The sequence below is a fragment of the Aquarana catesbeiana genome, linkage group LG08 (genome assembly GCF_042186555.1).
Source record: "Aquarana catesbeiana isolate 2022-GZ linkage group LG08, ASM4218655v1, whole genome shotgun sequence".
Lineage (NCBI taxonomy): Eukaryota > Metazoa > Chordata > Amphibia > Anura > Ranidae > Aquarana > Aquarana catesbeiana.
The window spans coordinates 297,764,844-297,768,837 of NC_133331.1; positions in this window are offsets into that span (position 1 = coordinate 297,764,844).

Below are 3,994 nucleotides of genomic sequence, written 5' to 3' on the forward strand. Positions count from 1 at the left end.
GTGTTTGCCCCCTTCCTGATTTATTTTTTTTATTTTTTTGATTGCATATTTCTCACACGTAAATTATTCAGATCATCTAACAAATTTTAATATTACACAAAGATAACCCGAGTAAATCCAAGATGCAGTTTTTAAATTATTATTTCATTTATTAAGGGGAAAAAAGCTGTTCAAACCTGCCTGGCCCTGTGTGAAAGAGTAATTGCCCCCTCCCCCATGCTGAATCATGAATGAACTGTGATTAACCACAATTTTTTGGAAAGCTGATTTAAATTTCACTTGCCACGCCCAAGCCTGATTACTGCCAGAGCTGTTGAATCAAGAAATCGCATCAATAGAAGCTGTCTGACAAGCACGCTAACAGATCACAAAAAGCCACACATAATGTCACAATCTAAAAAAATTCAAGAACAGATTAGAAACAAAGTAATGTACATGCATTGGTCTAGGAAGGGCTTCAAAGCCATTTCTAAGGCTTTGGAACTCCAGTAAACCACGGGGAGAGCCGTTATCCACAAATGGAGATAACTTGGAACAGTGGTGAACCTTCCCAGGAGTGGCCGGCCAACCAAAAATTACTCCAAGAGCATGACGAGGACACATCCAGGAGGTCATAAAAGAACCCAGAACAACATCTAAAGAACTGCAGACCTGAAAAAAAAACAGGGTTATGGCTGATGCTCCCGGCCCCCTAGATCAGGGATCTCCAAACTACGGCCCTCCAGATATTGCGGAACTACACGTCCCATGATGCATTGTGAAACTGACATTCACAGACATGACTAGGCATGATGGGAATTGTAGTTCTTAAACAACTGAAGGACCATAGTTTGGAGACCCTTGTCCTAGATCATAGAGGTAAGGAGGGACAATCTGGTCTCACATCACCTCTGTGGCAAGCCGCGCAAACTGCCGAATCATTTCCCAGGCTTACCAAGGAGAACGGTAAGCACGAGAAACACTGGCGAGCAGCGGTGGGGTTGGGCGGGCGACCCCTCCTGCTACTTCTAAAGGCGATCCGGAATCTGGTGTGCATGGTGAGATGTAACGAGTAGTAGCACAATCAACATTTTACTATGTAGGAGCTCGTGACATGTCGTCTATGTGAGCCTTGGAGGGGTGGCTTAAGAGCTTGGGAGTAACTTTCACTTTGTTTTTTTAGTTAACTTTATTGCTATCAGATAACGGACCAATAGCCCCCTATGTGATAGCATTTTGTTGTGACAGGTAAAATAGAATAGAAAATAAAAGAATAGAATAGAACAGAAACGAATAGAATAGAAAAAACAATTGAACAAAATAGAATATAACCGTCTTCCGCAATTCAAATTTTGAATAATGTAGAATAAATTCTAGTTTGAATGTCGATTAGAATTTTCCAAATTCGGTCGAATTTAATTCAATTCATCCGAATTCCGAAAATTAGGATCGCATTTCAATGAATTAAACAAAGTTACCTAATTTAACTAAAGAAAATTATTTAAATTACGAATCAAAATAAAAATGTTTTCATTTTACACATGTCTATTCACAGCTTCTCCTGTCAAAGAGATCAGGAATGATGGCACTGAACCCAGAAGTGACCTAATCCACATCACTTCCGGGTTCATTCTAGCTAGGGGCGATCAGCGAGCGGATGTTCTCCGGTTTCTCTCTCCTCTGCCATGCTGGTACCTGGAGGTGGGATATCGGAGCCCAGGCAAACATGGTGGTGGTGGTGGTGGTGGTGGTGGGGGGGGTCTGGGGAAGCCATCCAGTGGCTGTATAGAGGTTACAAACCTGTGACGATGTCTGAGAGCGCACTTATCCTTCACCAGAATGTTCCAGAAGGGTACTGCTGGTCTCTGTGACAAATGATTCCACCATTGTAGGTAGGTTGGGGGAAGGTTTCCCTGAGCATCATAATTTGGTGTTTGGCAATTTCCACCATTGGCCATGTCTGTAAAATATCTAATTCCCCATGTTTGCCGAGACTCTGATACCGGATTGGTAATATCATAGTTTTCCATAACCAAGAATGAGATTAGGCAAGATCCATATCGTGTCCAATCATGAAGCAGATTTCTGGCCTCGCTCACAGCTTTGCTGTCGGATCGAAGGGATCCACCAATGTTCTCCAGGCAGTACAATACGGGGCCAAAATTGTTTTTTTCCTGGGGGGTAAGCCTGTGGGAGAAGAATCCCCTTATATCACTGGTCAGTTTAGTTGTCCCTTACATTGGTGACCAATTAGAAAAGAAACCCCTTATATCAGAGGTCAGTGTAGTGGTCCGTTACATTGGTGACCAATGGGAGAAGGACCCCCTTATATCAGAGGTCAGTGTAGTGGTCCCTTACATTGGTGACCAATGGAAAAAGAACCCCCTTATATCAGAGGTCAGTGTAGTGGTCCCTTACATTGGTGACCAATGGGAGAAGGACCCCCTTATATCAGAGGTCAGTGTAGTGGTCCCCTTACATTGGTGACCAATGGAAAAAGAACCCCCTTATATCAGAGGTCAGTGTAGTGGTCCCCTTACATTGGTGACCAATGGAGAAGGACCCCCTTATATCTGTGGTCAGTGTAGTGGTCCCTTACATTGGTGACCAATGAGAGAAGGACCTCCTTATATCAGAGGTCAGTGTAGTGGTCCCTTACATTGGTGACCAATGAGAGAAGGACCTCCTTATATCAGAGGTCAGTGTAGTGGTCCCTTACATTGGTGACCGATGGGAGAAGGACATTCTTACATCGTCATCAGTGGGAAGGCCGCCACACTTACTGATCATTGATGTCAGTTGTTACTGAGAGACAGAAATGGTTCATTGCTTGTGGAACCCCTAAAGACCTTTGAAGGAACCCTGACTGAGAAAGGCTGGACTAGGCAGTAATATATTTCTCTCCCCCTTGGTGGGGGTGGAGATGACCCCATCTATAAGGATATACAGTACATACACACACACAATGGCGCCCGGTCCATATGTTTTGACAAATAGGAAAGCCAGTCATAGAATGATTTCATTTTAAATAAATAATAATGACTAATATTTTTTAACTTCTTAAAGTTAAAAAATGTTAGTCATTTTATCATTTATTTAAAGAAATCGTTCTATGTGTGTGCACTGTGCAGGGCGCCGGACTAATGGGAGTCTATTTTTTGACAAGCACGTGATCAGAGCCTGAAGCTCTAATTGGCTTGTTTTAAATTGTCCTCGGGGCACAGAGCTCTCCGCCCCCAAACCCTCCCACTTTTAGTGAATCAATAATCGCCGTCGCGTCACTTCCAGTTTCCATCTTCCCAACCCGGCCAATCAGAAGGCTGAATATTTGAAACCCGGAAAGTTAACATGGAAGCCACGGTGGAGAGCCGTATCAGGGGAGCTGTGACCGTGGTGAGTGTGTAGTTGGAGGGGTTTGTTTGCGCCCCCCCACATTTTTGTTTTTTTTTCAAAATTATCGATCTTTTTTTGTTTATTTAGTAAAAAATAACACCCCCTATGGTGATTAATAACCACGAAAATAAATCTCTATTTGGGGGAACGAAATGATAAAAATGTCCTATGTGTACAGTGTTACATGACCGTGCAATTGTCCTTCAAAGTGTGACAGCTCTAAAAACTGAAAATTGTCCTGGGTAGGAAGGGGGTGAAATTGCCCGGTAGGCAAGGGGTTAATGTTGGTAGCAGTTTTGGAGTATCCCAAACCCCGAGTTCTACAAGCAATTCATTACAAAAGACAAACTCCTAGACTGTTTATTGGAGCCGGAGTGAATGGACAGTTGCTTGGGTGACTGGGGGGCCTCTGTAATGTTTGGGAAAGAACCAGTTATCATCAGTGACTCCTGCGGGGGGAAGCACTACACATCTATAAGGATATACAGTAAATACACAGCACGAGGCCGTGTTCACACTACGAGACGTTTCTCTGGGCTGCAGTTCCTCTGAGCTCCACAAGGTGGTGATCTCACTTCTACCCAGACAGGAAGTCTCTATGGAAGACAGGAAGTGATGTCAG